The 25,539-nt window shown below is 39.5% G+C and overlaps 9 non-coding genes and 1 pseudogene across 9 annotated transcripts; all 10 read right to left on the bottom strand.

Annotated features, from left to right (window-relative positions):
• Nucleotides 1-19,684: 19,684 nt before the first annotated feature.
• LOC135044524 (U1 spliceosomal RNA) lies at nucleotides 19,685-19,826 on the bottom strand (annotated as a pseudogene).
• Nucleotides 19,827-19,978: 152 nt separating this feature from the next.
• LOC135045087 (U1 spliceosomal RNA) lies at nucleotides 19,979-20,142 on the bottom strand. Its single transcript, XR_010237620.1, has one exon. It is a non-coding gene; the product is annotated as a U1 spliceosomal RNA (small nuclear RNA).
• A 1,399-nt stretch (nucleotides 20,143-21,541) lies between these two features.
• LOC135045225 (U1 spliceosomal RNA) lies at nucleotides 21,542-21,704 on the bottom strand. Its single transcript, XR_010237752.1, has one exon. It is a non-coding gene; the product is annotated as a U1 spliceosomal RNA (small nuclear RNA).
• Nucleotides 21,705-21,856: 152 nt separating this feature from the next.
• On the bottom strand, nucleotides 21,857-22,020 carry LOC135044897 (U1 spliceosomal RNA). The gene has a single exon (XR_010237433.1). It is a non-coding gene; the product is annotated as a U1 spliceosomal RNA (small nuclear RNA).
• Nucleotides 22,021-22,694: 674 nt separating this feature from the next.
• Nucleotides 22,695-22,857, bottom strand: LOC135045220 (U1 spliceosomal RNA). The gene has a single exon (XR_010237747.1). It is a non-coding gene; the product is annotated as a U1 spliceosomal RNA (small nuclear RNA).
• A 152-nt stretch (nucleotides 22,858-23,009) lies between these two features.
• LOC135045016 (U1 spliceosomal RNA) lies at nucleotides 23,010-23,173 on the bottom strand. Its single transcript, XR_010237551.1, has one exon. It is a non-coding gene; the product is annotated as a U1 spliceosomal RNA (small nuclear RNA).
• A 674-nt stretch (nucleotides 23,174-23,847) lies between these two features.
• LOC135045194 (U1 spliceosomal RNA) lies at nucleotides 23,848-24,010 on the bottom strand. The gene has a single exon (XR_010237722.1). It is a non-coding gene; the product is annotated as a U1 spliceosomal RNA (small nuclear RNA).
• A 149-nt stretch (nucleotides 24,011-24,159) lies between these two features.
• LOC135045227 (U1 spliceosomal RNA) lies at nucleotides 24,160-24,324 on the bottom strand. The gene has a single exon (XR_010237754.1). It is a non-coding gene; the product is annotated as a U1 spliceosomal RNA (small nuclear RNA).
• Nucleotides 24,325-24,994: 670 nt separating this feature from the next.
• Nucleotides 24,995-25,157, bottom strand: LOC135045124 (U1 spliceosomal RNA). Its single transcript, XR_010237657.1, has one exon. It is a non-coding gene; the product is annotated as a U1 spliceosomal RNA (small nuclear RNA).
• A 152-nt stretch (nucleotides 25,158-25,309) lies between these two features.
• LOC135045108 (U1 spliceosomal RNA) lies at nucleotides 25,310-25,473 on the bottom strand. The gene has a single exon (XR_010237641.1). It is a non-coding gene; the product is annotated as a U1 spliceosomal RNA (small nuclear RNA).
• Between the last annotated feature and the right edge of the window lie 66 nt (nucleotides 25,474-25,539).

Genomic DNA, 25,539 nt, shown 5'->3' with positions numbered 1-25,539 from the left:
AAAATGGTAATTGACAAAAACAAACTACATTGTCACCAGAAGAGCAATACAAAATGTACAAGTGATATATTAAAATCATCTTTCCAGCTTGAATTTCAATGATGCATTGGGGCAACGATTTTGTGAGAAACATCTTACCCTTAAATAAAGATTTTCTTAATTCCTTACCTGTGTGCTAATTAGATATCACCTTGTTTTCACATTAAACAGACTTCCACATGAGAAAGCAGCAAGGATGCAGTGGCGTTAATGTTTCCTGGTGTCAACCTGTATTATTTCAGTAGATATTGAAATGAGGATGCATCTTGCTGCCTTTCCAATGAAGCAAGTTTAATTTAGTAATAGGTGAAAAACCATCCCTACAAAGATGTTAATCCGATACTTGGCTTTGTGGACACTTTTTAGAGAACAAATTAGTTAGCATAAAAATAAAGCCAGAAAATGAAGAGCTGTTTAATCACTCAATTGGATTTTTCTGCCAGCATATTTCATTTTCTCTGCAAACCACTGCTAAATTGTGCTTCCTAGCTGTTTTTTGATAAAATCACTTAATCAAATCTAACTCTGATTACATCAGAGTAGGCCAGGTACCCTACACCATAAGAGGGGGTTTGAAATTTTGACTTGTCTACTTAAAGATCACCAAAATCTGATGACAAGGTCAATAACATCCCTGGGTGGGATTGAACCACCAACCCTTTGGTTAATAACCAAACACACTAACCGATTGCACCACAGAGACACTTTGCAAAAGTACATACTGACAAAGGCTAATAAGCATTCATCTAGAACGTTTCCTAGAAAACTTTAAAAAGTCAATAATCTGGAGAGTTTTTGTAAGATGTTTCTTCCATCAACCAATGAAGAAACGCATTGGTACTTTCCCATGATGAGTGAGTGCTTCAGGATCTCTTGCACTTACATGTGCAGCAGAGTACTGCAATGGAAGCATGCTGGGCCCCTTAACCCAGAGGTAGGCAGATTGAAACTATCCTCTGCTATATGCATTTTTTTTTTGTTAATTAAAGTAATCCAAAACTGGGATTGATATTTTTGCTCTTTTATTTTTACTTAAAGTACAATAACTTTTACCATTTTAATTTGTTTTAATAGTATATTGACAGTATTGTTTTCTTTCAAAAATCCACTTAATTTTCTTTACCCTATTATTAAAATGGTAATTGACAAAAACAAACTACATTGTCACCAGAAGAGCAATACAAAATGTACAAGTGATATATTAAAATCATCTTTCCAGCTTGAATTTCAATGATGCATTGGGGCAACGATTTTGTGAGAAACATCTTCACCCTTAAATAAAGATTTTCTTAATTCCTTACCTGTGTGCTAATTAGATATCACCTTGTTTTCACATTAAACAGACTTCCACATGAGAAAGCAGCAAGGATGCAGTGGCGTTAATGTTTCCTGGTGTCAACCTGTATTATTTCAGTAGATATTGAAATGAGGATGCATCTTGCTGCCTTTCCAATGAAGCAAGTTTAATTTAGTAATAGGTGAAAAACCATCCCTACAAAGATGATAATCAGATACTTGGCTTTGTGGACACTTTTCAGAGAACAAATTTGTTAGCATAAAAATAAAGCCAGAAAATGAAGAGCTGTTTAATCACTCAATTGGATTTTTTTGCCAGCATATTTCTTTTTCTCTGCAAACCACTGCTAAATTGTGCTTCCTAGCTGTTTTTATAAAATCACTGAATCAAATCTAACTCTGATTACATCAGAGAAGGCCAGGTACCCTACACCATAACAGGGGTTTTTGAAATTTTGACTTGTCTACTTAAAGATCACCAAAATCTGATAACAAGGTCAATTACATCCCTGGGTGGGATTGAACCACCAACCTTTTGGTTAATAGCCGTACACACTAACTGATTGCGCCACAGCGACACTTTGCAAAAGTACATACTGACAAAGGCTAATAAGCATTCATCTAGAACGTTTCCTAGAAAAACTTTAAGTAGTCAATAATCTGGAGAGTTTTTGTAAGATGTTTCTTCCATCAACCAATGAAGAAACACATTGGTACTTTCCCATGATGAGTGAGTACTTCAGGATCTCTTGCAATTACATGTGCAGCAGAGTACTGTAATGGAAGCATGCTGGGTCCATAGCCCAGAGGTAGGCAGATTGAAACTATCCTCTGCTATATGCGTTTTTTTTTTTGTTAATTAAAGTAATCCAAAACTGGGATTGATATTTTTGCTCTTTTATTTTTACTTAAAGTACAATAACTTTTACCATTTTCATTTGTTTTAATAGTATATTGACAGTATTGTTTTCTTTCAAAAATCCACTTAATTTTCTTTACCCGATTATTAAAATGGTAATTGACAAAAACAAACTACATTGTCACCAGAAGAGCAATACAAAATGTACAAGTGATATATTAAAATCATCTTTCCAGCTTGAATTTCAATGATGCATTGGGGCAACGATTTTGTGAGAAACATCTTCACCCTTAAATAAAGATTTTCTTAATTCCTTACCTGTGTGCTAATTAGATATCACCTTGTTTTCACATTAAACAGACTTCCACATGAGAAAGCAGCAAGGATGCAGTGGCGTTAATGTTTCCTGGTGTCAACCTGTATTATTTCAGTAGATATTCAAATGAGGATGCATCTTGCTGCCTTTCCAATGAAGCAAGTTTAATTTAGTAATAGGTGAAAAACCATCCCTACAAAGGTGTTAATCAGAAACTTGGCTTTGTGGACACTTTTCAGAGAACAAATTTGTTAGCATAAAAATAAAGCCAGAAAATGAAGAGCTGTTTAATCACTCAATTGGATTTTTTTGCCAGCATATTTCTTTTTCTCTGCAACCCACTGCTAAATTGTGCTTCCTAGCTGTTTTTATAAAATCACTGAATCAAATCTAACTCTGATTACATCAGAGAAGGCCAGGTACCCTACACCATAAGAGGGGGTTTGAAATTTTGACTTGTCTACATAAAGATCACCAAAATCTGCTAACAAGGTAAATTACGTCCCTGGGTGGGATTGAACCACCAACCTTTTGGTTAATAGCCTTACACAGTAACTGATTGCGCCACAGCAACACTTTGCAAAAGTCCATACTGACAAAGGCTAATAAGCATTCATCTAGAACGATTCCTAGAAACATTTTAAAAAGTCAATAATGTGGAGAGTTTTTGTAAGATGTTTCTTCCATCAACCAATGAAGAAACACATTGGTACTTTCCCATGATGAGTGAGTGCTTCAGGATCTCTTGCACTTACATGTGCAGCAGAGTACTGTAATGGAAGCATGCTGGGTCCATAACCCAGAGGTAGGCAGATTGAAACTATCCTCTGCTATATGCATTTTTTTTTGTTAATTAAAGTAATCCAAAACTGGGATTGATATTTTTGCTCTTTTATTTTTACTTAAAGTACAATAACTTTTACCATTTTAATTTGTTTTAATAGTATATTGACAGTATTGTTTTCTTTCAAAAATCCAATTAATTTTCTTTACCCGATTATTAAAATGGTAATTGACAAAAACAAACTACATTGTCACCAGAAGAGCAATACAAAATGTACAAATGATATATTAAAATTATCTTTCCAGCTTGAATTTCAATGATGCATTGGGGCAACGATTTTGTGAGAAACATCTTACCCTTAAATAAAGATTTTCTTAATTCCTTACCTGTGTGCTAATTAGATATCACCTTGTTTTCACATTAAACAGACTTCCACATGAGAAAGCAGCAAGGATACAGTGGCGTTAATGTTTCCTGGTGTCAACCTGTATTATTTCAGTAGATATTGAAATGAGGATGCATCTTGCTGCCTTTCCAATGAAGCAAGTTTAATTTAGTAATAGGTGAAAAACCATCCCTACAAAGATGTTAATCCGATACTTGGCTTTGTGGACACTTTTCAGAGAACAAATTAGTTAGCATAAAAATAAAGCCAGAAAATGAAGAGCTGTTTAATCACTCAATTGGATTTTTCTGCCAGCATATTTCATTTTCTCTGCAAACCACTGCTAAATTGTGCTTCCTAGCTGTTTTTTGATAAAATCACTTAATCAAATCTAACTCTGATTACATCAGAGTAGGCCAGGTACCCTACACCATAAGAGGGGGTTTGAAATTTTGACTTGTCTACTTAAAGATCACCAAAATCTGATGACAAGGTCAATAACATCCCTGGGTGGGATTGAACCACCAACCCTTTGGTTAATAACCAAACACACTAACCGATTGCACCACAGAGACACTTTGCAAAAGTACATACTGACAAAGGCTAATAAGCATTCATCTAGAACGTTTCCTAGAAAACTTTAAAAAGTCAATAATCTGGAGAGTTTTTGTAAGATGTTTCTTCCATCAACCAATGAAGAAACGCATTGGTACTTTCCCATGATGAGTGAGTGCTTCAGGTTCTCTTGCACTTACATGTGCAGCAGAGTACTGCAATGGAAGCATGCTGGGCCCCTTAACCCAGAGGTAGGCAGATTGAAACTATCCTCTGCTATATGCATTTTTTTTTGTTAATTAAAGTAATCCAAAACTGGGATTGATATTTTTGCTCTTTTATTTTTACTTAAAGTACAATAACTTTTACCATTTTAATTTGTTTTAATAGTATATTGACAGTATTGTTTTCTTTCAAAAATCCACTTAATTTTCTTTACCCTATTATTAAAATGGTAATTGACAAAAACAAACTACATTGTCACCAGAAGAGCAATACAAAATGTACAAGTGATATATTAAAATCATCTTTCCAGCTTGAATTTCAATGATGCATTGGGGCAACGATTTTGTGAGAAACATCTTCACCCTTAAATAAAGATTTTCTTAATTCCTTACCTGTGTGCTAATTAGATATCACCTTGTTTTCACATTAAACAGACTTCCACATGAGAAAGCAGCAAGGATGCAGTGGCGTTAATGTTTCCTGGTGTCAACCTGTATTATTTCAGTAGATATTGAAATGAGGATGCATCTTGCTGCCTTTCCAATGAAGCAAGTTTAATTTAGTAATAGGTGAAAAACCATCCCTACAAAGATGTTAATCAGATACTTGGCTTTGTGGACACTTTTCAGAGAACAAATTTGTTAGCATAAAAATAAAGCCAGAAAATGAAGAGCTGTTTAATCACTCAATTGGATTTTTTTGCCAGCATATTTCTTTTTCTCTGCAAACCACTGCTAAATTGTGCTTCCTAGCTGTTTTTATAAAATCACTGAATCAAATCTAACTCTGATTACATCAGAGAAGGCCAGGTACCCAACACCATAACAGGGGTTTTTGAAATTTTGACTTGTCTACTTAAAGATCACCAAAATCTGATAACAAGGTCAATTACATCCCTGGGTGGGATTGAACCACCAACCTTCTGGTTAATAGCCGTACACACTAACTGATTGCGCCACAGCGACACTTTGCAAAAGTATATACTGACAAAGGCTAATAAGCATTCATCTAGAACGTTTCCTAGAAAAACTTTAAGTAGTCAATAATCTGGAGAGTTTTTGTAAGATGTTTCTTCCATCAACCAATGAAGAAACACATTGGTACTTTCCCATGATGAGTGAGTTCTTCAGGATCTCTTGCAATTACATGTGCAGCAGAGTACTGTAATGGAAGCATGCTGGGTCCATAGCCCAGAGGTAGGCAGATTGAAACTATCCTCTGCTATATGCGTTTTTTTTTGTTAATTAAAGTAATCCAAAACTGGGATTGATATTTTTGCTCTTTTATTTTTACTTAAAGTACAATAACTTTTACCATTTTCATTTGTTTTAATAGTATATTGACAGTATTGTTTTCTTTCAAAAATCCACTTAATTTTCTTTACCCGATTATTAAAATGGTAATTGACAAAAACAAACTACATTGTCACCAGAAGAGCAATACAAAATGTACAAGTGATATATTAAAATAATCTTTCCAGCTTGAATTTCAATGATGCATTGGGGCAACGATTTTGTGAGAAACATCTTCACCCTTAAATAAAGATTTTCTTAATTCCTTACCTGTGTGCTAATTAGATATCACCTTGTTTTCACATTAAACAGACTTCCACATGAGAAAGCAGCAAGGATGCAGTGGCGTTAATGTTTCCTGGTGTCAACCTGTATTATTTCAGTAGATATTCAAATGAGGATGCATCTTGCAGCCTTTCCAATGAAGCAAGTTTAATTTAGTAATAGGTGAAAAACCATCCCTACAAAGGTGTTAATCAGAAACTTGGCTTTGTGGACACTTTTCAGAGAACAAATTGGTTAGCATAAAAATAAAGCCAGAAAATGAAGAGCTGTTTAATCACTCAATTGGATTTTTTTGCCAGCATATTTCTTTTTCTCTGCAACCCACTGCTAAATTGTGCTTCCTAGCTGTTTTTATAAAATCACTGAATCAAATCTAACTCTGATTACATCAGAGAAGGCCAGGTACCCTACACCATAAGAGGGGGTTTGAAATTTTGACTTGTCTACATACAGATCACCAAAATCTGATAACAAGGTCAATTACGTCCCTGGGTGGGATTGAACCACCAACCTTTTGGTTATTAGCCTTACACAGTAACTGATTGCGCCACAGCAACACTTTGCAAAAGTCCATACTGACAAAGGCTAATAAGCATTCATCTAGAACGATTCCTAGAAACATTTTAAAAAGTCAATAATGTGGAGAGTTTTTGTAAGATGTTTCTTCCATCAACCAATGAAGAAACACATTGGTACTTTCCCATGATGAGTGAGTGCTTCAGGATCTCTTGCACTTACATGTGCAGCAGAGTACTGTAATGGAAGCATGCTGGGTCCATAACCCAGAGGTAGGCAGATTGAAACTATCCTCTGCTATATGCATTTTTTTTTGTTAATTAAAGTAATCCAAAACTGGGATTGATATTTTTGCTCTTTTATTTTTACTTAAAGTACAATAACTTTTACCATTTTAATTTGTTTTAATAGTATATTGACAGTATTGTTTTCTTTCAAAAATCCAATTAATTTTCTTTACCCGATTATTAAAATGGTAATTGACAAAAACAAACTACATTGTCACCAGAAGAGCAATACAAAATGTACAAATTATATATTAAAATCATCTTTCCAGCTTGAATTTCAATGATGCATTGGGGCAACGATTTTGTGAGAAACATCTTCACCCTTAAATAAAGATTTTCTTAATTCCTTACCTGTGTGCTAATTAGATATCACCTTGTTTTCACATTAAACAGACTTCCACATGAGAAAGCAGCAAGGATGCAGTGGCGTTAATGTTTCCTGGTGTCAACCTGTATTATTTCAGTAGATATTGAAATGAGGATGCACCTTGCTGCCTTTCCAATGAAGCAAGTTTAATTTAGTAATAGGTGAAAAACCATCCCTACAAAGATGTTAATCAGATACTTGGCTTTGTGGACACTTTTCAGAGAACAAATTTGTTAGCATAAAAATAAAGCCAGAAAATGAAGAGCTATTTAATCACTCAATTGGATTTTTTTGCCAGCATATTTCTTTTTCTCTGCAACCCACTGCTAAATTGTGCTTCCTAGCTGTTTTTATAAAATCACTGAATCAAATCTAACTCTGATTACATCAGAGAAGGCCAGGTACCCTACACCATAACAGGGGTTTTCGAAATTTTGACTTGTCTACATAAAGATCACCAAAATCTGATAACAAGGTCAATTACGTCCCTGGGTGGGATTGAACCACCAACCTTTTGGTTAATAGCCTTACGCAGTAACTGATTGCACCACAGCAACACTTTGCAAAAGTCCATACTGACAAAGGCTAATAAGCATTCATCTAGAACGATTCCTAGAAACATTTTAAAAAGTCAATAATGTGGAGAGTTTTTGTAAGATGTTTCTTCCATCAACCAATGAAGAAACACATTGGTACTTTCCCATGATGAGTGAGTGCTTCAGGATCTCTTGCACTTACATGTGCAGCAGAGTACTGTAATGGAAGCATGCTGGGTCCATAACCCAGAGGTAGGCAGATTGAAACTATCCTCTGCTATATGCATTTTTTTTTTGTTAATTAAAGTAATCCAAAACTGGGATTGATATTTTTGCTCTTTTATTTTTACTTAAAGTACAATAACTTTTACCATTTTAATTTGTTTTAATAGTATATTGACAGTATTGTTTTCTTTCAAAAATCCACTTAATTTTCTTTACCCGATTATTAAAATGGTAATTGACAAAAACAAACTACATTATCACCAGAAGAGCAATATAAAATGTTCAAGTAATATATTAAAATCATCTTTCCAGCTTGGATTTCAATGATGCATTGGGGCAACGATTTTGTGAGAAACATCTTCACCCTTAAATAAAGATTTTCTTAATTCCTTACCTGTGTGCTAATTAGAGATCACCTTGTTTTCACATTAAACAGACTTCCACATGAGAAAACAGCAAAGATGCAGTGGCGTTAATGTTTCATGGTGTCAACCTGTATTATTTCCGTAGATATTGAAATGAGGATACATCTTGCTGCCTTTCCAATGAAGCAAGTTTAATTTAGTAATAGGTGAAAAACCATCCCTACAAAGATGTTAATCAGATACTTGGCTTTGTGGACACTTTTCAGAGAACAAATTTGTTATCATAAAAATAAAGCCAGAAAATGAAGAGCTGTTTAATCACTCAATTGGATTTTTCTGCCAGCATTTTTCTTTTTCTCTGCAACCCACTGCTAAATTGTGCTTCCTAGCTGTTTTTTTTATAAAATCACTTAATTAAATCTAACTCTGATTACATCAGAGAAGGCCAGGTACCCTACACCATAAGAGGGGGTTTGCAATTTTGACTTGTCTACTTAAATATCACCAAAATCTGATCACAAGGTCAATCACGTCCCTGGGTGGGATTGAACCACCAACCTTTTGATTAATAGCTGAACACACTAACCGATTGCGCCACAGAGACACTTTGCAAAAAGTAAATACTGACAAAGACTAATAAGCATTCATCTAGAACGTTTCCTAGAAAAACTTTAAAAAGTCAATAATCTGGAGAGTTTTTGTAAGATGTTTCTTCCAGCAACCAATGAAGAAACACATTGGTACTTTCGCATGATGAGTGAGTGCTTCAGGATCTCTTGCACTTACATGTGCAGCAGAGTACTGTAATGGAAGCATGCTGGGTCCATAACCCAGAGGTAGGCAGATTGAAACTATCCTTTGCTATATGCATTTTTTTTTGTTCATTAAAGTAATCCAAAACTGGGATTGATATTTTAGCTTTTATTTTTACTTAAAGTACAATAACTTTTACCATTTTAATTTGTTTTAATAGTATATTGACAGTATTGTTTTCTTTCAAAAATCCACTTAATTTTCTTTACCCGATTATTAAAATGGTAATTGACAAAAACAAACTACATTGTCACCAGAAGAGCAATACAAAATGTACAAGTGATGTATTAAAATCATCTTTCCAGCTTGAATTTCAATGATGCATTGGGGCAACGATTTTGTGAGAAACATCTTCACCCTTAAATAAAGATTTTCTTAATTCCTTACCTGTGTGCTAATTAGATATCACCTTGTTTTCACATTAAACAGACTTCCACATGAGAAAGCAGCAAGGATGCAGTGGCGTTAATGTTTCCTGGTGTCAACCTGTATTATTTCAGTAGATATTCAAATGAGGATGCATCTTGCAGCCTTTCCAATGAAGCAAGTTTAATTTAGTAATAGGTGAAAAACCATCCCTACAAAGGTGTTAATCAGAAACTTGGCTTTGTGGACACTTTTCAGAGAACAAATTTGTTATCATAAAAATAAAGCCAGAAAATGAAGAGCTGTTTAATCACTCAATTGGATTTTTCTGCCAGCATTTTTCTTTTTCTCTGCAACCCACTGCTAAATTGTGCTTCCTAGCTGTTTTTTTTATAAAATCACTTAATTAAATCTAACTCTGATTACATCAGAGAAGGCCAGGTACCCTACACCATAAGAGGGGGTTTGCAATTTTGACTTGTCTACTTAAATATCACCAAAATCTGATCACAAGGTCAATCACGTCCCTGGGTGGGATTGAACCACCAACCTTTTGATTAATAGCTGAACACACTAACCGATTGCGCCACAGAGACACTTTGCAAAAAGTAAATACTGACAAAGACTAATAAGCATTCATCTAGAACGTTTCCTAGAAAAACTTTAAAAAGTCAATAATCTGGAGAGTTTTTGTAAGATGTTTCTTCCAGCAACCAATGAAGAAACACATTGGTACTTTCGCATGATGAGTGAGTGCTTCAGGATCTCTTGCACTTACATGTGCAGCAGAGTACTGTAATGGAAGCATGCTGGGTCCATAACCCAGAGGTAGGCAGATTGAAACTATCCTTTGCTATATGCATTTTTTTTTGTTCATTAAAGTAATCCAAAACTGGGATTGATATTTTAGCTTTTATTTTTACTTAAAGTACAATAACTTTTACCATTTTAATTTGTTTTAATAGTATATTGACAGTATTGTTTTCTTTCAAAAATCCACTTAATTTTCTTTACCCGATTATTAAAATGGTAATTGACAAAAACAAACTACATTGTCACCAGAAGAGCAATACAAAATGTACAAGTGATATATTAAAATAATCTTTCCAGCTTGAATTTCAATGATGCATTGGGGCAACGATTTTGTGAGAAACATCTTCACCCTTAAATAAAGATTTTCTTAATTCCTTACCTGTGTGCTAATTAGATATCACCTTGTTTTCACATTAAACAGACTTCCACATGAGAAAGCAGCAAGGATGCAGTGGCGTTAATGTTTCCTGGTGTCAACCTGTATTATTTCAGTAGATATTCAAATGAGGATGCATCTTGCAGCCTTTCCAATGAAGCAAGTTTAATTTAGTAATAGGTGAAAAACCATCCCTACAAAGGTGTTAATCAGAAACTTGGCTTTGTGGACACTTTTCAGAGAACAAATTGGTTAGCATAAAAATAAAGCCAGAAAATGAAGAGCTGTTTAATCACTCAATTGGATTTTTTTGCCAGCATATTTCTTTTTCTCTGCAACCCACTGCTAAATTGTGCTTCCTAGCTGTTTTTATAAAATCACTGAATCAAATCTAACTCTGATTACATCAGAGAAGGCCAGGTACCCTACACCATAAGAGGGGGTTTGAAATTTTGACTTGTCTACATAAAGATCACCAAAATCTGATAACAAGGTCAATTACGTCCCTGGGTGGGATTGAACCACCAACCTTTTGGTTATTAGCCTTACACAGTAACTGATTGCGCCACAGCAACACTTTGCAAAAGTCCATACTGACAAAGGCTAATAAGCATTCATCTAGAACGATTCCTAGAAACATTTTAAAAAGTCAATAATGTGGAGAGTTTTTGTAAGATGTTTCTTCCATCAACCAATGAAGAAACACATTGGTACTTTCCCATGATGAGTGAGTGCTTCAGGATCTCTTGCACTTACATGTGCAGCAGAGTACTGTAATGGAAGCATGCTGGGTCTATAACCCAGAGGTAGGCAGATTGAAACTATCCTCTGCTATATGCATTTTTTTTTGTTAATTAAAGTAATCCAAAACTGGGATTGATATTTTTGCTCTTTTATTTTTACTTAAAGTACAATAACTTTTACCATTTTAATATGTTTTAATAGTATATTGACAGTATTGTTTTCTTTCAAAAATCCAATTAATTTTCTTTACCCGATTATTAAAATGGTAATTGACAAAAACAAACTACATTGTCACCAGAAGAGCAATACAAAATGTACAAATGATATATTAAAATCATCTTTCCAGCTTGAATTTCAATGATGCATTGGGGCAACGATTTTGTGAGAAACATCTTCACCCTTAAATAAAGATTTTCTTAATTCCTTACCTGTGTGCTAATTAGATATCACCTTGTTTTCACATTAAACAGACTTCCACATGAGAAAGCAGCAAGGATGCAGTGGCGTTAATGTTTCCTGGTGTCAACCTGTATTATTTCAGTAGATATTGAAATGAGGATGCACCTTGCTGCCTTTCCAATGAAGCAAGTTTAATTTAGTAATAGGTGAAAAACCATCCCTACAAAGATGTTAATCAGATACTTGGCTTTGTGGACACTTTTCAGAGAACAAATTTGTTAGCATAAAAATAAAGCCAGAAAATGAAGAGCTATTTAATCACTCAATTGGATTTTTTTGCCAGCATATTTCTTTTTCTCTGCAACCCACTGCTAAATTGTGCTTCCTAGCTGTTTTTATAAAATCACTGAATCAAATCTAACTCTGATTACATCAGAGAAGGCCAGGTACCCTACACCATAACAGGGGTTTTCGAAATTTTGACTTGTCTACATAAAGATCACCAAAATCTGATAACAAGGTCAATTACGTCCCTGGGTGGGATTGAACCACCAACCTTTTGGTTAATAGCCTTACGCAGTAACTGATTGCACCACAGCAACACTTTGCAAAAGTCCATACTGACAAAGGCTAATAAGCATTCATCTAGAACGATTCCTAGAAACATTTTAAAAAGTCAATAATGTGGAGAGTTTTTGTAAGATGTTTCTTCCATCAACCAATGAAGAAACACATTGGTACTTTCCCATGATGAGTGAGTGCTTCAGGATCTCTTGCACTTACATGTGCAGCAGAGTACTGTAATGGAAGCATGCTGGGTCCATAACCCAGAGGTAGGCAGATTGAAACTATCCTCTGCTATATGCATTTTTTTTTTGTTAATTAAAGTAATCCAAAACTGGGATTGATATTTTTGCTCTTTTATTTTTACTTAAAGTACAATAACTTTTACCATTTTAATTTGTTTTAATAGTATATTGACAGTATTGTTTTCTTTCAAAAATCCACTTAATTTTCTTTACCCGATTATTAAAATGGTAATTGACAAAAACAAACTACATTATCACCAGAAGAGCAATATAAAATGTTCAAGTAATATATTAAAATCATCTTTCCAGCTTGGATTTCAATGATGCATTGGGGCAACGATTTTGTGAGAAACATCTTCACCCTTAAATAAAGATTTTCTTAATTCCTTACCTGTGTGCTAATTAGAGATCACCTTGTTTTCACATTAAACAGACTTCCACATGAGAAAACAGCAAAGATGCAGTGGCGTTAATGTTTCATGGTGTCAACCTGTATTATTTCCGTAGATATTGAAATGAGGATACATCTTGCTGCCTTTCCAATGAAGCAAGTTTAATTTAGTAATAGGTGAAAAACCATCCCTACAAAGATGTTAATCAGATACTTGGCTTTGTGGACACTTTTCAGAGAACAAATTTGTTATCATAAAAATAAAGCCAGAAAATGAAGAGCTGTTTAATCATTCAATTGGATTTTTCTGCCAGCATTTTTCTTTTTCTCTGCAACCCACTGCTAAATTGTGCTTCCTAGCTGTTTTTTTTATAAAATCACTTAATTAAATCTAACTCTGATTACATCAGAGAAGGCCAGGTACCCTACACCATAAGAGGGGGTTTGCAATTTTGACTTGTCTACTTAAATATCACCAAAATCTGATCACAAGGTCAATCACGTCCCTGGGTGGGATTGAACCACCAACCTTTTGATTAATAGCTGAACACACTAACCGATTGCGCCACAGAGACACTTTGCAAAAAGTAAATACTGACAAAGACTAATAAGCATTCATCTAGAACGTTTCCTAGAAAAACTTTAAAAAGTCAATAATCTGGAGAGTTTTTGTAAGATGTTTCTTCCAGCAACCAATGAAGAAACACATTGGTACTTTCGCATGATGAGTGAGTGCTTCAGGATCTCTTGCACTTACATGTGCAGCAGAGTACTGTAATGGAAGCATGCTGGGTCCATAACCCAGAGGTAGGCAGATTGAAACTATCCTTTGCTATATGCATTTTTTTTTGTTCATTAAAGTAATCCAAAACTGGGATTGATATTTTAGCTTTTATTTTTACTTAAAGTACAATAACTTTTACCATTTTAATTTGTTTTAATAGTATATTGACAGTATTGTTTTCTTTCAAAAATCCACTTAATTTTCTTTACCCGATTATTAAAATGGTAATTGACAAAAACAAACTACATTGTCACCAGAAGAGCAATACAAAATGTACAAGTGATGTATTAAAATCATCTTTCCAGCTTGAATTTCAATGATGCATTGGGGCAACGATTTTGTGAGAAACATCTTCACCCTTAAATAAAGAAAGATTTTCTTAATTCCTTACCTGTGTGCTAATTAGATATCACCTTGTTTTCACATTAAACAGACTTCCACATGAGAAAGCAGCAAGGATGCAGTGGCGTTAATGTTTCCTGGTGTCAACCTGTATTATTTCAGTAGATATTGAAATGAGGATGCATCTTGCTGCCTTTCCAATGAAGCAAGTTTAATTTAGTAATAGGTGAAAAACCATTCCTACAAAGATGTTAATCAGATATTTGGCTTTGTGGACACTTTTCAGAGTACAAATTTGTTAGCATAAAAGTAAAGCCAGAAAATGAAGAGCTGTTTAATCACTCAATTGGATTTTTTGCCAGCATATTTCTTTTTCTCTGCAAACCACTGCTAAATTGTGCTTCCTAGCTGTTTTTATAAAATCACTGAATCAAATCTAACTCTGATTACATCAGAGAAGGCCAGGTACCCTACACCATAACAGAGGTTTTTGAAATTTTGACTTGTCTACTTAAAGATCACCAAAATCTGATAACAAGGTCAATTACGTCCCTGGGTGGGATTGAACCACCAACCTTTTGGTTAATAGCCGTACACACTAACTGATTGCGCCACAGCGACACTTTGCAAAAGTCCATACTGACAAAGGCTGATAAGCATTCATCTAGAACGTTTCCAAGAAAAACTTTAAATAGTCAATAATCTGGAGAGTTTTTGTAAGATGTTTCTTCCATCAACCAATGAAGAAACACATTGGTACTTTCCCATGATGAGTGAGTGCTTCAGGATCTCTTGCAATTACATGTGCAGCAGAGTACTGTAATGGAAGCATGCTGGGTCCATAGCCCAGAGGTAGGCAGATTGAAACTATCCTCTGCTATATGCATTTTTTTTTGTTAATTAAAGTAATCCAAAACTGGGATTGATATTTTTGCTCTTTTATTTTTACTTAAAGTACAATAACTTTTACCATTTTAATTTGTTTTAATAGTATATTGACAGTATTGTTTTCTTTCAAAAATCCACTTAATTTTCTTTACCCGATTATTAAAATGGTAATTGACAAAAATAAACTGATGAGGATACTACTGCAGTCTTTGTTTCGTCTGTACCCGCTGAAAGAGCAGCAAAAGGTGGAGATCTTGATGGGACAGTTGAAAGGGCTTGCACTTAGAGAGGTTACTTCCTGGCCTACTGAAGAGAAGAAGACTGTGGACCAGATCCTCAACAGGCTTGCTACCACATTTGACACAAGGACAGTGTCAGAACTTAAAATGCACTTCTTTGCTCGAAAGCAACAACCAGGAGAGTCACTACGGGGCTATGCCCTCAGCTTGCAGGAAGCACTCAGAGATGTTCAGCAAGCAGACCCTGAGCAAGTGCATGACAAAGAGAAAATGTTATTGGACCAGTTCACTGAAGGTGCAAGGGGCGAATTTGTAAAACTCAGCTGCGACTATTGAGATTGCAGAAGCCTGGAAGCACATTCCTGGATTTTAAAGAGGCTGCGATTAAAGTTCTAGGCTCCAGTCTTACTTCAGGGGCTGTTCCACAAGAGTCTATTCCAGAGATGCCACGGTATCAAGAGAATTCTGATGCCCAGGAGTCAAGTTTTAAAGGAGCTACTTACCCACCTACAGTAAAAGGAGTGACAGTGCCATGTTCAAAGACATGCATATTTGACTCTTCTAGTGAGTTACGAAGTCTGCTGGCTGAACTGACACGTGGTGTGACAGAGATGCGCAGAGACCTGCAGATTCTGAAGAGACAGCAGGCACTGCTCCATGAAGAAATGGAATGGTGCCAGGAGAGGAGACCACTGAACAGTTCCCAATGGGACCTACATAGAAACAGGGAGACACTTTTTTCCAACCACTTTGCCTCCCAAAGGCGACCCATTTTTCAAAGCTGTGAAGGAAGCGGACAAATTAAGAGAGAATTTGAGCAGCCAGATCATTTAAACTCCAAATTCATGTGGTTAACCCGTTATGTTAGCCAAAGCCCGGTGGTTCAAGTTTGCATCAATGGAGTCTCAATGCCCGCTCTCTTAGACACTGGATCACAAGTGACCACAATACAAGCAACACAGTTTGAGCAGCATTGGACTGAGGAACAGATGTTTCCGTCAACTTCCACATTGATAAACCCGATTGCAAGCAATGGGCACTGCATCCCTTGCAAAGGATACTCGGAAGCTGAAATTCAAATCGGACGAACAGTGCTACCACAGCAAGGCTTCATCATCACCACTGCCCAAGATGATGGATTGCCTCCAGTGATAGTGGGCATGAATGTGTTGCGGAACTGCTGTGAGGAGCTCGTAGCAGCACTCCAAGGAGAGTTTCAAACTGACAAGCTCCAGGAGAAACAAGGCCTTCAACCTGGGATAGCCAAACAAAAGGGAAGAATGATAACAGAATTATCTGTAAGAGAGGAACATGAAAAAAATAAGGCTAGCCAAATAATGATAGAAATGCCCATCTCCAGTGTCCAGATTATCCGAAAGAATGCTTCAATGTTAGGCATGAATAATATAGCATCCAGTTCTAGAAACTGTGAGCAACCTATTCAAGGAACCAGTTTTGACCACCTGCAAGATAAAAGTCAGATGATAAGACACCTCAAAGCCTTACTGAAGATTGGGAAATACCTGACCAAGCGACAAAGGCAAGAATCCTCGCCAGAACTCCTGAAGTTGTTGAGACAGCGAGAAAGGCTGTTTGAAGAGAAAGGACAGTTGGTTCGATGTAGTGTGGATCCTAATACTCATTATAGGATCAGTCAACTTGTAATTCCAAGACAAAGTGCTTGTTATGTGCTTGAAGAATATCACGACAAGTCAGGTCACCCTGGGTGCAAAAGGATGGAAACAAGCATCTGGAAAAAGTTCTTTTGGGTTGAAATGAGGGAAGACATCAAGAGATGGTGCCGAAACTGTCCAACCTGTTCTGTAAGAAGAACCTTGCTGCCTCTTTCTCTCCAGAATCCATTGTCCCAAACCAGCTGTGATACTGAATCCCAAGATGGAATGGAAGAGGCTCATAAAATGTATTTACAGCAGACTAAGGTGGTTTGTCACCGACAAGGAGGCAAGAAGACTAGGGCTTGCAAAACAGAAAACCACCATAGTCAGCTGCAGTTTTGTACAGCATGTCCCAAAGACAGTTTAGAAAGAGTTCAATACTCATCCATGGCAGGGGGGTTGAGGTTTCCTAGACAAACTTTTCAAGACCATATACTGTCCAGATTTCAACCGATTGCTCCAGGAGCATGTGTTAATGTACTATAGCACAAAAGGAATTATACCTATCAGATACTGATGTTAAAAATGTTGATAAATGTTAATGTTTCAGACATAATCTGTGTTCACTAATGAATGTGACTGGATATAGTGAGAAGTTTATATAGGGATAAAACCAAAATGCGTGAGGACACGCATGTTTTGGGGGGGGGGCACGTGTGATATCCCATAACAACAAGGACATTTTTGACAACAGTGTAGTTGCCTGTGCCATTTTAAATAAAGTTTATTTAAAAGAAAATTGAACAGCAGTTTGAGAAGTCAGTTGGAGCCATGGTGAGGAAAGAGCTGGCGACGCCATTACGCAGAGATGAGCAGCTGAGAGAGGGGAGACAAATAAGCTGAAAATTGCATGAGAGAGTAAGCAGTAGTGCAAAATACAGCAGTGGAAGTGCAGCAATTAACAAGTAAGAATGCCATGACACTCTCAGCCAAGAGAGTGCACAGCAAGTGTCAGAGACAGGAGAGTATAAAGCCTTTATACCAATGCTGACTGGCCTACATCTGAGGGGAAACTGCCTCAGAAACATCTATTGACTGGGTGAGATAAATCCATATTTATACTGAAACCTACTCCACTGCAAAGGACATTATCCTATATTTACTATACCTATGCAGCGATTTACATGGGAAGCAGCTCCAGTTTGTTTTAAACAATCATCTTTACTACACAGAGCTACAATATTTTGTTCACAGCTAAAGAAGACAATAGCTGCATATAACTATGTAACAACATAACCGGGCCCCAACGTGCACATAGAGACTCCCTGCAGTGACACCAATGTTATCTGGGACTTAAATATTGTCTGCATAAGTTGATTTCTATTACTAAGCAACATAGTATTAATCTCAGATTTAGTTATATTACCATTTGTGTAATGACTTAAAGTGTATATGGTGTCTGTGTTTAAGTTGCTTGAATCAAATCTTTCCCTTCCCTACTGTAATCAGTTCCTTTTCTGAGTTATGTGGTAAACCATTTATTCTTTCATACAAAGCCCTGCCTGCCTTTCTTTGTGTCTGGGGAAACCTTGCCTCTCTGCCAGGAATAGAGAAGAGCTGCTGCTGAAGGAGGAATAGTCCATCAAGGTATCCCTGACCTGTTCCACATAGTTTACACACTTGTTATACCGGGGTGTTACATTGTGTGTGACTGACCTTAGGAAGAAACCGGAGCCTCCGCTGCAGTGACCCAGCAACCAGGGCACGGGAGTATACAGTGCCGCTGGGAGTGATGAAGCTGCAGTAAAGATGTCTATTAGACCTAGCCTGCTGCAGCCCTTGTAGATTCTCATAAAAAAAGTTCTTCTTTTCTTGTCAAAATTAATAGCTAAGAATAGGCTGCTTGAGGCAGGCCCCTGTTAAGTGGCCTGCTACTGAAGGCAACAACTACAAACTGAGCTCCCTGTTCATGGAAGCGGGGTTATAGAGGAGAATGCGCTGAGCATCTTGGGAACAGTCAAAAGCTTTGAGCCGGTTGGTGCCTCAGATCAAGATCCTACTCTACACCCCAATGTGAATCCTTGTGGAGTCCAGTGTACCCCACAGAAGAAATTAATGTGTCACACCCATTGGCAGCAACCTTAGAATAGCTGCTGACGGGCACAATTGAGAAAGGAAGGGGGGGGGGACATTTGAATCCAGCACATAGATGCAATTCAAATATGTAATTTGAACCTTCCTATTTTAAAATATAATGGATGAACCTCACCCTGTGAGAACAATCTTCATGATATAGAGATCTCATATGCAAAATAAGTATGAGTTGGGATAGGGCTGGGGAGGGTGGCTGCTCGGGCAGCCCCTCCCCCGTCAAGTTAAGGAGATTCAACTGAGGAAGCACAAGGGAACTCTCGTCTGGGGACAACAACTGCAGGGAGACCACATCTTTTCAGATGAACATGGGAGGGCGGAAGGCTGCCTAATACTGAAGCACCATCAAATATCAAACCTTATGCAATAACTAGTACAAGCATTCCTGGGGGAAGGTCTGCAGGAGACGAATTTGCATACGGTGATGTCATCCAAGCAGTGGGCCAAAGTTGGCTGGAACCCTCATCTGCATATGAAAAGAGAAAAGGGTTATGCAGGGCATGGCGGCCTTTTGCGGCGCTTGGATGACCCCTAGTTCGCATTAAACACCTCCACCTTCCTTCGGTGTGGGGCTCATGTTGGCCATGCCCCATCCCATGAAGCATTGAGCATTGAGAGCCGACCAGGGGAAACACAAATTATGCAGTCAAGTTTCCCACATTTGGGGAAATCGCAGGGGCAGCACAGCCAGAGTGCAATGGGTGAGCCTTGCCCTGGGAGAAGCACCTTCAAGATCATAGTATCTCACCTGGCAGGTAAGTAGGAGTTGGGCTAGAGCTGGGGAGGGTCGCTGCTCGGGCACCCCCCTGTCAAGTGAAGGAGATCCAACTGAGGCAGCACAATGGAACTCTCGAAAGAAGAACAAGGCTAGAGGAAGATCTGAGACAAAGAAATCTGACTTTTACCAGAGCTGACCAGCGGAAAACACAAACACAGTCCCCCACTACCACAAATAATGCAGGCGAGTTTCCCACATTTGGGGAAATCACAGGGGTCAGCATACCCAGAATGCAATGAATGAACCTCACCCTGGGTGAACAATCTTCATGACCATGGTGTCTCCTATGCAAAATAAGTATGATTTGGGATAGGGCTGGGGAGGGCCGCTGCTCAGGCACATCTCTGTCAAGTAAAGTTAATTCAACTGAGGCAGCACAAGTAAACTCTCATCTGGGGACAACAACTGCAGGGAGAACACATATTTTCAGATGAACATGGGAGGGCAGAAGGCTGCCTAATACTGAAGCACCCCCAAACAACAAACCAAATGCAACAACTAGTGCAAGCATTCCTGGGGGAAGGCCTGCAGCAGATGGATTTGCATATGGTGATGTTATCCAAGCAGTGGGTCAAAGTTGGCTTCAACCCTCATCTGCATATGAAAAGAGAAAAGGGGCGTGCAGGGCATGGCGGCCTTTTGCGCTGCTTGGATGACCCCTAGATCGCATTAAACACCCCCACCCTCCTTTGGTGTGGGGCTCATGTTGGCCATGCCCCATCCCATGAAGCATTCAAGCTGATTTCTTGCAGCAGCTGGGCACTGTAACAGCTCCAGAGCTGCTCTGTAAGGCAAGTAAAAGGGTGTGGGCCCTGCAGCACTACTTGAATTTTCCAATGCCTATCTCTTTGCAAAAGAGAGATATCGGCTCACCCATTGCACTCTGGGTGTGCTGCTCCTGCGATTTCCCCAAATGTGGGAAACTTGACTGCATAATTTGTGTTTCCCCTGGTCAGGTCTCGTATATTTGCAAAGAGATAGGCATTGGAAAATGCAGGGCTATAACGTGTAGATGAAGCACTAACAGGAGGCTTTAAAATTTTCATTCTAGTGTCTTTCGTTTGGGAGAAAAATGCAAAGGTACAATACAGCATTTCCTTGCCGATATCTCTCTTTTGCAAAGAGATAGGCATTGGAAAATTCAGGACTATTACGTGTAGATGAAGCACTAAAAGGAGGCTTTAAAATTTTCATTCTAGTGTCTTTCGTTTGGGAGAAAAATGCAAAAGTACAATGCAGCTTTTCCTTGCCGATATCTCTCTTTTGCAAAGAGATAGGCATTGGAAAATTCAGGGCTATAACGTGTAGATGAAGCACTAATAGGAGGCTTTAAAATTTTCAATCTAGTGTCCTTCGTTTGGGAGAAAAATGCAAAGGTACAATACAGCTTTTCCTTGCCAATATCTCTCTTTTGCAAAGAGCTAGGCATTGGAAAATTCAGGGCTATAACGTGTAGATGAAGCACTAACAGGAGGCTTTAAAATTTTCATTCTAGTGTCCTTCGTTTGGGAGAAAAATGCAAAGGTACAATACAGCTTTTCCTTGCCGATATCTCTCTTTTGCAAAGATTGGAAGGCACAAAGTAAGCAGACGGGAGGAGAAGTCAGGATAGTGCACAAGGGTATAGAAGGGAGGGGCTCAAGAAAAGAGAAGTGGAAACAGACAGCAAACTAGGCTGGAGAGAGACCTGAGACAAAGAGATCTGAATTATACGAGAGCCGACCAGGGGAAACACAAATTATGCAGTCAAGTTTCCCACATTTGGGGAAATCGCAGGGGCACCACACCCAGAGTGCAATGGGTGAGCCTTGCCCTGGGAGAAGCACCTACATGATCATAGTATCTCACCTGCCAGGTAAGTAGAAGTTGGGCTAGAGCTGGGGAGGGTCGCTGCTCGGGTACCCCCCTGTCAAGTGAAGGAGATTCAACTGAGGCAGCACAAGGGAACTCTCGAAAGAAGAACAAGGCTAGAGGAAGATCTGAGACAAATAAATCTGACTTTTACCAGAGCTGACCAGAGGAAAGCACAAACACAGTCCCCCACTACCACAAATAATGCAGTCGAGTTTCCCACATTTGGGGAAATCACAGGGGTCAGCATACCCAGAATGCAATGAATGAACCTCACCCTGGGAGAACAATCTTCATGACCATGGTATATCCTATGCAAAATAAGTATGATTTGGGATAGGGCTGGGGAGGGCCGCTGCTCAGGCACATCTCTGTCAAGTAAAGGAGATTCAACTGAGGCAGCACAAGGGAACTCTCATCTGGGGACAACAACTGCAGGGAGAACACATATTTTCAGATGAACATGGGAGGGCAGAAGGCTGCCTAATAATGAAGCACCCCCAAACAACAAACCAAATGCAACAACTAGTGCAAGCATTCCTGGGGGAAGGCCTGCAGCAGATAGATTTGCATATGGTGATGTCATCCAAGCAGTGGGTCAAAGTTGGCTTCAACCCTCGTCTGCATATGAAAAGAGAAAAGGGGCGTGCAGGGCATGGTGGCCTTTTGCGGCACTTGGCTGACCCCTAGTTTGCATTAAACACCTCCACCCTCCTTCGGTGTGGGGCTCATGTTGGCTATGCCCCAGCCCCTGAAGCATTCAAGCTGATTTCTTGCAGCAGCTGGGCACTGTAACAGCTCCAGAGCTGCTCTGTAAGGCAAGTAAAAGGTTGTGGGCCCTGCAGCACTACCTGTAGTTCGCATTGTGCGTTGGAAGGCACAAAGTAAGCAGAAAGGAGGAGAAGTCAGGATAGTGCGCAAGGGCATAGAAGGGAGCTGCTGAAGAAAAGAGAAGTGGAAACAGACAGCAAACTAGGCTGGAGAGAGACCTGAGACAAAGAGATCTGAATTATACGAGACCTGACCAGGGGAAACACAAATTATGCAGTCAAGTTTCCCACATTTGGGGAAATCGCAGGAGCAGCACACCCAGAGTGCAATGGGTGAGCCTTGCCCTGGGAGAAGCACCTTCATGATCATAGTATCTCACCTGGCAGGTAAGTAGGAGTTGGGCTAGAGCTGGGGAGGGTCGCTGCTCGGGCACCCCCCTGTCAAGTGAAGGAGATCCAACTGAGGCAGCACAAAGGAACTCTCGAAAGAAGAACAAGGCTAGAGGAAGATCTGAGACAAAGAAATCTGACTTTTACCAGAGCTGACCAGAGGAAAGCACAAACACAGTCCACCACTACCACAAATAATGCAGTCGAGTTTCCCACATTTGGGGAAATCACAGGGGTCAGCATACCCAGAGTGCAATGAATGAACCGCACCCTGGGAGAACAATCTTCATAACAATGGTATCTCCTATGCAAAATAAGTATGATTTGGGATATGGCTGGGGAGGGCCGCTGCTCAGGCACATCTCTGTCAAGTAAAGGAGATTCAACTGAGGCAGCACAAGGGAACTCTCATCTGGGGACAACAACTGCAGGGAGAACACATATTTTCAGATGAACATGGGAGGGCAGAAGGCTGCCTAATACTGAAGCACCCCCAAACAACAAACCAAATGCAACAACTAGTGCAAGCATTCCTGGGGGAAGGCCTGCAGCAGATAGATTTGCATATGGTGATGTCATCCAAGCAGTGGGTCAAAGTTGGCTTCAACCCTCGTCTGCATATGAAAAGAGAAAAGGGGCGTGCAGGGCATGGTGGCCTTTTGCGGCACTTGGCTGACCCCTAGTTTGCATTAAACACCTCCACCCTCCTTCGGTGTAGGGCTCATGTTGGCTATGCCCCAGCCCCTGAAGCATTCAAGCTGATTTCTTGCAGCAGCTGGGCACTGTAACAGCTCCAGAGCTGCTCTGTAAGGCAAGTAAAAGAGTGTGGGCCCTGCAGCACTACCTGTAGTTCGCATTGTGCGTTGGAAGGCACAAAGTAAGCAGAAAGGAGGAGAAGTCAGGATAGTGCGCAAGGGCATAGAAGGGAGCGGCTCAAGAAAAGAGAAGTGGAAACAGACAGCAAACTAGGCTGGAGAGAGACCTGAGACAAAGAGATCTGAATTATACGAGACCTGACCAGGGGAAACACAAATTATGCAGTCAAGTTTCCCACATTTGGGGAAATCGCAGGGGCAGCACACCCAGAGTGCAATGGGTGAGCCTTGCCCTGGGAGAAGCACCTTCATGATCATAGTATCTCACCTGGCAGGTAAGTAGGAGTTGGGCTAGAGCTGGGGAGGGTCGCTGCTCGGGCACCCCCCTGTCAAGTGAAGGAGATCCAACTGAGGCAGCACAAGGAAACTCTCGAAAGAAGAACAAGGCTAGAGGAAGATCTGAAACAAAGAAATCTGACTTTTACCAGAGATCAGAGGAAAACACAAACACAGTCCCCCACTACCAACAAATAAAGCAGTCGCGTTTCCCACATTTGGGGAAATCACAGGGGTCAGCATACCCAGAATGCAATGAATGAACCTCACCCTGGGAGAGTAATCTTCATGACCATGGTATCTCCTATGCAAAATAAGTATGATTTGGGATAGGGCTGGGGAGGGCCGCTGCTCATGCACATCTCTGTCAAGTAAAGGAGATTCAACTGAGGCAGCACAAGGGAACTCTCATCTGGGGACAACAACTGCAGGGAGAACACATATTTTCAGATGAACATGGGAGGGCAGAAGGCTGCCTAATACTGAAGCACCCCCAAACAACAAACCAAATGCAACAACTAGTGCAAGCATTCCTGGGGGAAGTTCTGCAGAAGACGGATTTGCATACGGTGATGTCATCCAAGCAGTGGGTCAAAGTTGGCTTCAACCCTCATCTGCATATGAAAAGAGAAAAGGGGCGTGCAGGGCATGGCGGCCTTTTGCGGTGCTTGGATGACCCCTAGTTCGCATTAAACACCCCACCCTCCTTTGGTGTGGGGCTCATGTTGGCCATGCCCCATCCCCTGAAGCATTCAAGCTGATTTATTGCAGCAGCTGGGCACTGTAACAGCTCCAGAGCTGCTCTGAACGGCAAGTAAAAGGGTGTGGGCCCTGCAGCACTACCTGTAGTTTGCATTGTGCATTGGAAGGCACAAAGTAAGCAGACGGGAGAAGTCAGGATAGTGCGCAAGGGCATAGAAGGGAGCGGCTCAAGAAAAGAGAAGTTGAAACAGACAGCAAACTAGGCTGGAGAGAGACCTGAGACAAAGAGATCTGAATTATACGAGAGCCGACCAGGGGAAACACAAATTATGCAGTCAAGTTTCCCACATTTGGGGAAATCGCAGGAGCAGCACACCCAGAGTGCAATGGGTGAGCCTTGCCCTGGGAGAAGCACCTACATGATCATAGTATCTCACCTGCCAGGTAAGTAGAAGTTGGGCTAGAGCTGGGGAGGGTCGCTGCTCGGGTACCCCCCTGTCAAGTGAAGGAGATCCAACTGAGGCAGCACAAGGGAACTCTCGAAAGAAGAACAAGGCTAAAGGAAGATCTGAGACAAAGAAATCTGACTTTTACCAGAGCTGACCAGAGGAAAGCACAAACACAGTCCCCCACTACCACAAATAAAGCAGTCGAGTTTCCCACATTTGGGGAAATCACAGGGGTCAGCATACAGAGAATGCAATGAATGAACCTCACCGTGGGAGAACAATCTTCATGACCATGGTATCTCCTATGCAAAATAAGTATGATTTGGGATAGGGCTGGGGAGGGCCGCTGCTCAGGCACATCTCTGTCAAGTAAAGGAGATTCAAC

Source organism: Pseudophryne corroboree, unplaced genomic scaffold, assembly GCF_028390025.1.
Source record: "Pseudophryne corroboree isolate aPseCor3 unplaced genomic scaffold, aPseCor3.hap2 scaffold_90, whole genome shotgun sequence".
Classification (NCBI taxonomy): Eukaryota; Metazoa; Chordata; class Amphibia; order Anura; family Myobatrachidae; genus Pseudophryne; species Pseudophryne corroboree.
This window is presented reverse-complemented; position numbering and strand designations above follow the sequence as displayed.